General features: G+C 48.9%; 2 non-coding genes across 2 annotated transcripts; both read left to right on the top strand.

Moving 5' to 3' along the window:
• The first annotated feature begins 4,203 nt into the window (after nt 1-4,203).
• TRNAM-CAU lies at nt 4,204-4,276 on the top strand. Its single transcript has one exon. It is a non-coding gene; the product is annotated as a tRNA-Met (tRNA).
• Nucleotides 4,277-5,746: 1,470 nt separating this feature from the next.
• Nucleotides 5,747-5,819, top strand: TRNAK-UUU. Its single transcript has one exon. It is a non-coding gene; the product is annotated as a tRNA-Lys (tRNA).
• The last annotated feature ends 4,716 nt before the right edge of the window (nt 5,820-10,535 follow it).

The raw sequence follows: 10,535 nt of genomic DNA, 5'->3' as shown, positions 1-10,535 counted from the left end.
AACAAATCAATTCCACGTCCCCTCCCCAGAAAAACCAGCCTGGAGCCAAGGGCAGTAGGGGACAATTCCCTGCAGTTCCCACCGAGGCAGGAGAGAACCCAGGGTGTTTCTAGCAGAGCTTATGGAACTGATGTGGGGAAACCAGCCTTTAATAACAGGCAGTTCCAGTTTAAGCTAACTGTTTTTAACAATTTCTACAACATTAAATAACCCTTTAATCATAGTGTCACCATCCATAAAATTGCCTCCTAAGTGCACAACTAAACATCTCTTCAAATCCAAGGGAGTGGAGATCAGTCAATGTTCAGAGTCATCCCACATAAAAGAACCATGTTGTGGTACATAGTGGCCCCATCATGTGGCCATTGCCTTTCCCTCCTCCTCTAGAGTCAGAATGTGATCAGCTCCCACTGAGGGGGTGCAACACCCCTCCCTTGGTCTCTGTGCCAGAGCTCCTATCAGCTCAGTGTCCTTCCCACAAGAGTTGTCTGCTGAGAGGGTTGCAATGGGGTAAATGAAGGCAGAGGAGGATGGTTCCTGATGGGTTTTCTTTGTGTTGCTCTGTGATCCTGCTGGAGGAAGCATCATTTGTGTTTGTTTCAGTGGCTTGGGTTGATCTCAGGTTGTGAGCCTGAGTACAGGGATTCCTGCACTTTCTGCTCTTAGCCCCTCAGGGAATGGACAATGGAGCAGCTTCAGAAATTGGATAGAAAGTAGCCTAAGAAAGTGTAACATAAGTGAGAAGAAAAACAGTATCATTACCTCCCTGGTGGGCTAGTGGTTAGGATTTGGCACTTTCACTGCCATGGTCTGGGTTCAATTCTTAGTTAGGGAAAAGTGACTTTAAACCAAAGCTGCTTCAATTATTCTTCACTTACAACATAAACAAATCCGTGGTATTTTCCTGATTCCCCCATCTTCCTAGTGTCTCCATGGCAGGGCTGGCACCAGCACAGCAAGCAGGTCTGTGGGGTGGTCAATGGAAAGGGGAGGCTTCAGCAGCAATTGGTCCCTCTCAGAGTGAAGGACTTGAGGCCAAAAGCGGCAGAGGTAGAGCTGCAGTTGACTGCAGCTTTTTTATTTTTTTTCCACTTGGGGTGGCAAAAACACTGGATCTGGCCCTGCTCCATGGAAGACAATTTGTTAAATCCCAGATGAGTGGAGTTCTATCAGTTCTCAGTGACCCTAAGAACCAGCAGCCTCCAGAACAGCAGGTTTGGCCCTCAGAGCAGGGAATGTGTCCCCCAGGCTGCTCTTAGGCCACTGGATGCTCTGGGAATAGGACAGCTCTGAGTGTAACTTGCAGCTCAGCTGGGGATGTAGTGCAGTGGTAGAGCACATGCTTTGCATGTATGAGGTCCTTGGTTCAATCCCTACCATCTCTAGGTTCTTTTTTTCTCCCTGCTGCTTTGCTCATGCCCAGAGGGGATGTGGCCCAGCAGTCTCCCTGCAGGAGTTTTAATCCTGCTCAGTGAGGGGCAAGTGCCAATTGCATGGAAGGTCGGGGGGGGGGGTTCTGCTTGTAAGTCACCTCAGTACATGTAAGATTCCCACCCGCTGTGCTGCTTGGGACAAGGGTAGATGAGAAGGTCAAATCCTCCAGCACTGGAGGGAAAGGTCCCATCTGCACAGACTGAGAGGCAAGGAAACACAGGGGCAGTGAGTGCTCAGAGAGGAGAGAGGTCAGTGATTTACACCCACCAGGGGACACTGTCTTTTTGAGTATCACAGGGGTAGCCGTGTTAGTCTGGATCTGTAAAAAGTGACAGAGTCCTGTGGCACCTTATAGACTAACAGACATACAGGAGCATAAGCTTTCGTGGGTGAATCCCCACTTCGTCAGATGAATGCAGTGGGAATTCTGTGCCTGGCTAGCCAACTACAAAAGCAATTTCTCCTCCCTTGGTGTTCGCACCTCAGCTGCTAGAAGAGGGCCTCATCCTCCTTGATTGAACTAACCTCGTTATCTCTAGACTGATTCTTGCCTGCATATTTATACCTGCCCCTGGAAATTTCCATGACATTCATCTGACTAAGTGGGGATTCACCCAAGAAAGCTTATGCTCCAATACGTCTGTTAGTCTGTAAGGTGCCACAGGACTCTTTGTCTTTTTGAGACGAGTGCAGCTGGCTTGGGATGGTGCTGACGATGGATAGAAAAAAGGCTGGAGTCAATGACAGATGAGACCACAGAATGGGAAGGGGAATGGCAGCCCCACAGAAGGTCCTGGGTGCTCAGATGCCCCAGTTATTGCACCCTGGCCTGTCACAGAGAGAGAAAAGACCCAGTGGGACCCAGCCCCCCTACACTGATCCCATGGACAAGAACCTGGTTGGGAGTGCAGTGAAGGTTCCCTCTGGGCAAAGGGGAGCTGAAATCCCCCAGTGTCCTGGAATTTAAGCAATGGAAGCTTCAAACCCTGCAGGGGTGTGGGCTGAGGTGCATCAGCAGAAGGTTGGGCTGGACAGGGGCGGCAGGTTTGTATAATTTTTGGTGGTGCCCAGAATAGGACCAAGTCCTGCCCCACCCCCACACACACCTGCCTAAGGCTCTGGGGGGGTGTTTGGGTGAGGGAGGGAGAGGGGCTGGGCTCTGGGAGAGTTTGTGTGCAGGGTCTGGACTCAGTCAGGGGGTTGTGCTGCAGGAGGGTGCGCAGGGGGCAAGCTCTTGGACGGAGTTTGGGTGCAGGTGTGGGGTCTGGGTTGGGGTTGGGGGTGCAGGAGAGGGTGAGGGGTGCAGCATTTACCTCAGGCATCTCCCAAAAGCAACCTGCATCCCCCTCTGGCAGCAGCCCCTAAGCGGGAGGGCCAGGGGTGTCTCTGTGCACCGCTGCCCGCAGACTCCACCCCCGCAGCTCCTATTGCTACAGTTGACAGAGTTGGCACTCAGGGCGGGGCAGTGCATGGAGACCCCCCACCCACACCAGGGATGTGCCAGCCGCTCCCGGGAGTGGTGTGCCACATGGAGTGAGGGCGGGCAGGAAACTGCCTTAGCCCCCTTGTGCTGCTGGTGGTGGTTGTGGGGGTTCTCGGGCTCTTTTAACTTGACCGGGGCAGCAGGTGGGACCAGGGGAGACACTCCCAAGGGCCTAACGTTGCTTTGCACAACAATAAATCTTGGAACAGGACAGAAATGAAATGGCAGCAGAACCTAAGGAATTAAAAGCCTCCGGATTCTTGTGTGCGCACTGACTCCAAACGGAAACTGAAATTTGACTCGCTTTGTGTCTGCAGCCGGTAAAATGTCAAGGCAAAATCATTCCAGTGATTGTGACCCTCAGTTTGAGGAGGCTTTGGTCTTATTAAAATGTAACTAGCATGTTACACTTGTGTTTTTAAAGGTGGCTTCCCCAAGCAATCCCAAGTTGTTCTTCCCACAGCTGGCTGATGCGGGGCAGCAGGGGATCTCCCCAATCTGGGGGAATCTCTCTGGGACCCACTGTTAGTTCTCCATCTTTTCTCCCCCTAACCACGCCCACTCCTCCCCTCGCCATTATCAATGTTTTGGAGCAACCCCTCCCTCCCTCCCTCCCTTTATGGGATACAGACTCTCTGTGACGGAGACTAACTGGGGCTCCTCTCTGCGCGGCCCCAGTGGGGAAGGAAAGAGACTGGAGGGAGGGGGAGAAGATGAGCAGAAGGAGTCAAATGGGGCTAAACCAGAACAGAGGAGATTTTCTTCCTGTTAAAATGTCCTGGAGTCTTATGGCTGAAAAGCTGCATCTTGAGTTAGGTTTGATGCATCAGCCTGACAATCGCCAGGCAAAGGTGTGACCCACAGAGATTGATAACTGTCTGCTTCCCAGCTTTGTCTAAGAAGCACCTGCCGTGGTGCAACCGGTTAATGCAGAAGAGGCTTGTACTGGGGTTATGATTTCAAGCCTTATCTGGCGCCCTGGTTTCTATTACCTGTGTAGTTTCCCCAACTTGCTTTGCTTAATTTGCATGGAAAGGAAAAGGAGAGTAAGTTCCAAAAGGTAGAAGTAGGTGCATAGCTTGGAAACATCCCCCCTGTGCTGCCATTAGTTCCAGTAGATTGTCCACTGGCAGCATGAATTGATTTCTTTGCTGCTGTGAAAGCTGCCAGGAAAAGTCTCTGGTCACCAAAGCTCCCTGCTTCTTCCAGCACATCCCTGGCTCCTTCCCTGCCCCAGTCACTGCTGTAGGGGGGTCCTATATACACTGAGCCTAAAACTTTTCCATGCCTTCTTAGTGCAGTTGGCAGCGTGTCAGTCTCATAATCAGAAGGTCCTGAGTTCAAACCTCAGAGAAAGCAATGGCTTTTGCTGCCTGCTTCAGATTTTCTACAGAAAATCAGAGAAAAGAAACTATAGGGGACTGGTTTCTAGATACCCTCCCACCCATCTAACACACAAACACACACACACACACACACACACACAGACTTTTCTAAGGCATTAACTTTTCCTTCTCTGTGCAGTTTGTATTCTCCATAGAGCAAAATAAAACAAAAACATGCAAGTCCAAGCCTAATACAGTATGAAACTCAATACAGATCAAATCTCACCCTCAGAGATCTTCCAATAAGCTTCTTTCGCAGACTAGACTTATTTCTTGTCTGGGCCCAATCTTTTCACCTGGTATAGCCCTTGTTCCAGCTCAGGTGATAGCTAGGGGATGTCTCATGACTGCAGCCATGTTTGTTCAGTTCCACCCCCTTATACAGCTTTGGTATAAGGCAGGAATCTTTTGTCTCTGTCCTGAGGAAGAGCCCCAGGTTTAAGATGGATTCCTGTACCAGGTGACATGGTCACATGTCCTGTGAGACCCCCAAGCCTTCATTCTTCCTGGCTTGACTCACAGAGGGTGCAGGACAGCGCCATCTCCAGTCAATTGTCCTGGTTAATGGGAGACATCAAGAGTCCAAACCACTATTAATGGCCCACACTTTGCATCATTACAACAGGACCTCAGAGTTATAGTTCATATTTCTAGTTTCAGATACAAGAATGATCGGTTCATACAAATAGGATGAACACACACAATAGATAATAAGCTTTGTAATAATACTGTACAAGAGACCTTTTGCATGAAGCATGTTCCAGTTACATTATATTCACAGGTTTCAGAGTAGCAGCTGTGTTAGTCTGTATCCGCAAAAAGAACAGGAGTACTTGTGGCACCTTAGAGAATAACAAATTTATTTCAGCATAAGCTTTCATGGGCTACAGCTCACTTCTTCGGATGCATCTGAAGTGAGCTGTAGCCCATGAAAGCTTATGCTGAAATAAGTTTGTTAGTCTCTAAGGTGCCACAAGTACTCCTATTATATTTACACTCATTAGTATATTTTCATAAAATCATCAACATCACAGCAGGGAAAGGGTTTTACTGTGGCACCTGGGAGCAGTTGAGTTTCATGTTCAGGCTGTGGTATGAGTTCCTCCAGGTTTCTCGTAAGCACACAGGGACCTTAGCGGGTGCTCTCGATACAGGAATGGCCCCCACACAATAAAGAGATGGGGATTGCATTTTCCTTTTTTAGTTTTTTATTTCCAATGACATTTCTGTTTGTGATTTCATTTTGCTTTGTATAACTGTGTTTTCTTCTGGATTTTGATATTTAACTAAAAAAAGAATAAGGCCTCAGGGCGGCGGATGGAGGATCAGGCTGGGGCTAGGACTGCTAAGAGAGCGAGAGTAGCAGGTTTTCTGTATTGTTTCCTGCCCTCATTTTCATGACTAGTTTCTCTTCTGCATGAAATGTGTTTTTGTTTATATGTGAGCCTGGCTAGCTCAGTTGGCAGAGCATCAGACTTTTAATCTGAGGGTCCAGGGTTCAAGTCCCTGGTCAGGTGAAGAAGGAACCATTCCCCTCAAAATGGAAGAAAGTGTCTCTCCAGGGTGTTATTTGACAGCACCTTTTTTTTCCCCAGGACTTGACGTTTGTTATATCCTTGGGGGGAGCCGGTTTAGGAAGAAATCAGTTGAGGCCAGACAGCAGACAGCTAACAAAACCACCATTTTATTTACAGAGACAGAGAGCTCACTCAGCCGGCTGAAGCTGGCTGAGCTAACCCATAATAATCTAACTCAGTTGCCATAGCAACAAAAACCATGACAACCAAATACACAACATATTCCTCCCCCCTAATAAGAACATCCCCTAAATAAAACACACACTAAACTAGAGGAGGGTAGACTGCCTCCATTCCCAGCTAACCCTTGGGGATTATTTTGCCCCATAACCATGGGTTCGCCCTAGCTAAAGATCCAGCCGATGAGGAGGCCTTCTGTCTCTAGGTGGATTACGGCGAACTTCTGGTGTTATTGCACCCGAAAGCACTAGGGGCTCAGGGTCCGTAGCACGAATGGGTGAGGAGGTGGTATCAGCTCGTGCTGGGCAAAGGGGTATCTCAGCCGCCGGCAGTAATGGAGGAGAACAGTCAGGAACAGGTAACTCGTGATTCGGTGCCTCACCAGAAGAGGTGAAGTCAGACCCCTCAACTGCAGATGGGTCCTGAGGACTGGCATGACCTGGCAACAGCTGATCTACATGTCGCCGCCAGGTAAGATTCTCTGCAGTCCGGACTGTGTAGGAAACAGGTCCTGTTTGAGTAATGACTGTGGCCGGGACCCATTTAGCTCTGGAAGTATAATTCTGAGCCAAAACTGGCTGTCCCGGGCTAAAGGTTCGGTCTTTTGCTCTGGGTGCCCGTCTGATGACTTGATATTGCTGCTGATGTTGCACAATTTGTCGGGGTTCAAAAATTGATGTCAGAGGTCGATGGTCTGTGAGAAGAGTAAACTTTCACCCAAACAGGTACTGATGAAACTTCCGAATTCCAAAAACATTTCCTAATGCCTCACGTTCGATTTGGGCGTAGTTAGTTTCTGCTTTGCTTAGAGTGCGTGAAGCAAAAGCAATAGGTCTCTCTTCTCCTGAAGGCATAATATGTGACACGACTGCTCCCACTCCATAAGGAGAGGCGTCGCAGGCCAATTGCAGTGGTAAGGATGGGTCAAAGTGCGTTAGAACTTCAGAATTTAGCAATGCATCCTTAGCTTTGTTAAATGCAACATCACAGGCTTCAGTCCACTTCCAGGCCTTTTTCTGCCCAAGGAGCTCATGAAGTGGTTTTAGCAGTGTGGCTAACTGTGAGATGAACTTTCCATAATAGTTCAGGAGTCCTAGAAACGAGCGCAGCTGGCTTACATTTCGAGGTGGGGGAGCCTCCACAATAGCTTTAACTTTTGCAGGGGCCTTATGAAGACCTGCAGAATCAATGATGTGTCCCAAATATTCAACAGAGGGATTGAAGAATTCACACTTGTCTTTGCGAACTCGTAGGCCATACTCTTCCAGTCTTTGTAGGGTAGCCTCTAAATTCTTTAAGTGATCCACTTCATTTCTTCCAGTGACCAGGATATCATCCAGATAGCACTGAACTCCTGACAAGCCACACAAGATCTGGTCTATAGCCCTCTGGAACAGGGCGGGAGCAGATGTTATTCCGAAGGGTAGGCGACAGTATCGATAAAGCCCCTTATGAGTCGCAATAGTCAACAGCTCTTGGGACTTTTCATCGACGTGCATCTGTAAATATGCTTGACTCAGATCAATCTTACTGAACTTTTGTCCCCCAGCCAGGCCTGCGAAGAGGTCATCGATGCGGGGAAGCGGGTATTGCTCTGCACACAACACTGGGTTGACAGCGACTTTAAAATCACCGCAAATCCGGAGAGAGCCATCTTTCTTCACGATTGGAACGATAGGAGTGGCCCATGAGCTATGGGTAACTGGTATTAGGACTCCATTGGTGACCAGGCGCTCCAGGTCTGCTTCAACTTTTGGCCTGATGGCATATGGCACAGTTCGGGCTTTCAGATATTTTGGTGGACTGTCAGGTTTAATGTTCAATGTCACAGTGATTCCCTTCATACTTCCCAAATCATCTCCAAAAACAGCAGCATGTTTCCTTAGTATAGGGGTTAGACTGGTTTCTTCTTTAGTCATCTGGTGCACTTCTGTCCAGTTCAGTTGAATCTTCCCAAGCCAAGACCTACCCATTAGGGCTGGGTAGTTACCTCTCACCACAAACAGTGGCAATTTAGCAGCCTGTCCATTGAGCTCCACCTTAACATCAATAGTGCCCAACATGGGCACAGCTTCTCCCGTATACGTCTTCAGAACAGTTCTTGTTGCCTTAAGCGGAAGATGCTGTAGCTTTTCTTTATACACAGTCTCGGAGATCAGCGAGACGGCTGCACCGGTGTCCAGTTCCATGCGTATACGTTTGCCATCCAATAACTGGGTTACCCAGTATTCATGTGAGCCCACTGCCAAAGACAAAACATGCAGTAGCACTTCCTCTTGCGATGAGGTGTCACCTTGATCATCCTGGGTCTGCTCTAGGGTATGCAGGGTTCCTCTTTTTGTCGGCCAGACCACAGGCCTCTTTTTCTTTTGTTTACAGGCATACTCAATGTGTCCCTTTTTGCCACAGTGTCAACACACCAGGTCCTTACACCAGCATTCTGATGCCTGGTGACCCGGCTTACCACAGCGGTAACGTTCTTGACTCTGCACCGTTTTGTGGGTCGGTTCTTGTGACACTTTTTGCACCCTAGGGGATGCACTGATGTATTGCGCCTCCCTTGTAGCCAGTTCCATGGAGACAGCAATATCAACAGCCTTCTGTAAGGTAAGCTGAACCTCTATCAGTAGGCGCTTCCGTATAGCTTCACTGTAGAGGCCACACACTAACCTGTCACGCAGGGCATCATTTAACATTTCTTTAAATTCACAGTGTTCTGCTAGCTTTTTTAAAATGGCTACGAATTGTACAACTGTTTCATCTTCCTTTTGGTCTCTTTTGTGGAACCTATATCTTTCAGCAATTACCAGTGGTTTTGGGGAAAAATGGGACCCCAGGATTTCCACAATGTCACTGTAAGATTTAGTTGCTGGCTTAACAGGGTGTAGTAAGCTGCGTAGCAGGGAGTAGGTTTTAGCCCCTACAACACTTAAGAATATTGGCACCTTCTTCGCTTCTGTAATGTCATTTGCAATAACAAAAAGCTCAAAACGCTCAGTATACACATGCCACTGCTCTATATTCTCATCAAAAGGTTCCAGTGGCCTGGTCAGAGTAGCCATGATTTTAGTTTCACTTTCACAGTCAGTGCAAACAAGCAGCTTTTTTGTTTGTTTGTTCTTTACCTTGACTTCTACTTCCTTCTGTTACTGGAGCAGCACCGGAATCCCATCCTTGTCGCCACTTGTTATATCCTTGGGGGGAGCCGGTTTAGGAAGAAATCAGTTGAGGCCAGACAGCAGACAGCTAACAAAACCACCATTTTATTTACAGAGACAGAGAGCTCACTCAGCCGGCTGAAGCTGGCTGAGCTAACCCATAATAATCTAACTCAGTTGCCATAGCAACAAAAACCATGACAACCAAATACACAACAGCGTTTCACTATGAAGGGCCATGTACTGCCTGGGACTGAAGGGGCAACTTCCTCACATGCCCACTGGCCTCTCAGTCTGGTTTAAGAAAGGCCTCTGGGAGCTGCAGCAAACTGCTGCATGACAACTTGGTGAGCAAATGCAGGGCTGCCAGCACAGGGTCGTCCACACCAGAGCTCAGCAGAGGTCTGGGTGTTTCCTATTGGTCCCATGGTGTAAGGGCAGCACTCGGGACTTTGAATCCTGCAATCTGAGCTGAAGTCTCAGTGGGATCTGAGGACAATTCCTGTGCCACAAACCCTGCTGGGTCTTCCAAGGCTCTGTCTTGCTTTCTCAAAGGCCATGAAAGCCTGTCTTTTGCCCGCTAGCTGTTGTGACTTGAGCACAAGAGGGGATGTTTGATCCAGAAGCCTGGCCGTGCCTGGAGTTCTGTAGGTAGGGATGCAAGCTCCATTTCCTCTGAGTCCTGAAGCTGGGCTGCATCCTGGCCTAGGAGGCAGCCCTATTGGTTGACCTATTGGCCCAAAGTCACTTGGGCAGCATTGGTGTTCCCCAGGGATGCTGAAGGGCCTAAGGGAGGGAGGCTCAATACTCCCCCCATCAGTCAGGGCGGAAGAGGAGAGCTGCAAGAGTGGGCAGGTTGATGGCTGGGCCTTCTAGTGTTCGGCTGGGGACAAGGTGGGGAACGCGAACTGGGAGAAATGGTTGCTGGCCTGTGAGGAATGGCTCAGCCAGTGGCGTAAGTGGACCTTGTCATTAACCTACAAATTTGTGATGCTCAAGACCTATCTTTTGGCTGTGGGGAATTTCCTCAGCCATGTATTTCCCCCTGCTCCACGAGTGCTGCTGAGACCGAACACGATGGCCTTCCACTTCTTGTGGGGCCATAGGACGTCCCTACCTAGTCAGGAGAAGTGCAGCTTTTCTGTCGTATTAGAAGAGGGGTTGGGCCTGGTGGGCTTTGAAGCCTCGTACGGCTCTACAGTTTTGTTTTTCAATTTTCAGTGGGTGGCTGAGCTGGAGGTCAGTTCAGGCCCGAGGGGAATGGTGGGGCAACCACAAAGAACGCAACTGACTCTTCCGATATAGCTGTATTTTTTTT

The sequence above is a fragment of the Mauremys mutica genome, unplaced genomic scaffold (assembly GCF_020497125.1).
Source record: "Mauremys mutica isolate MM-2020 ecotype Southern unplaced genomic scaffold, ASM2049712v1 Super-Scaffold_100214, whole genome shotgun sequence".
NCBI lineage: Eukaryota > Metazoa > Chordata > Testudines > Geoemydidae > Mauremys > Mauremys mutica.
This window is presented reverse-complemented; position numbering and strand designations above follow the sequence as displayed.